This window comes from Mastomys coucha, unplaced genomic scaffold (assembly GCF_008632895.1).
Source record: "Mastomys coucha isolate ucsf_1 unplaced genomic scaffold, UCSF_Mcou_1 pScaffold9, whole genome shotgun sequence".
Taxonomy (NCBI): Eukaryota; Metazoa; Chordata; class Mammalia; order Rodentia; family Muridae; genus Mastomys; species Mastomys coucha.
The window spans coordinates 39,531,791-39,532,143 of record NW_022196915.1 but is presented as its reverse complement, the minus strand read 5'-3'; positions in this window follow the sequence as shown (position 1 = coordinate 39,532,143).

Below are 353 nucleotides of genomic sequence, written 5' to 3'. Positions count from 1 at the left end.
TGTCCCCATAGGTAGGAAGTACTTCGGAAGAGCTAGCTTTTTAAAAGGAATCGAAAGCAAAAACAACCCCAATTTGGGGCCCACATTTTTGTTTTATTTTATTTTGTTTTGAAAAAAAAAGAACACCAAAAAACTAAATTTCTCCCCTAAAATTTTTGTTGTTATTGTTTTGAAACAAGGTCTCCAGGCTTAGGGGCTAAGAATGTGTACTCTGAGGTGGGGGATGTGGGGAATAAAAAAAGAAGTGTATTAGTTTATGGCTATAAAGAGACACCATGACCATGATAACCCTTATAAAGGACATTTCATTGGGGCTGGCTTATAGTTTCAGAGGTTCAGTCCAGTATCATCTT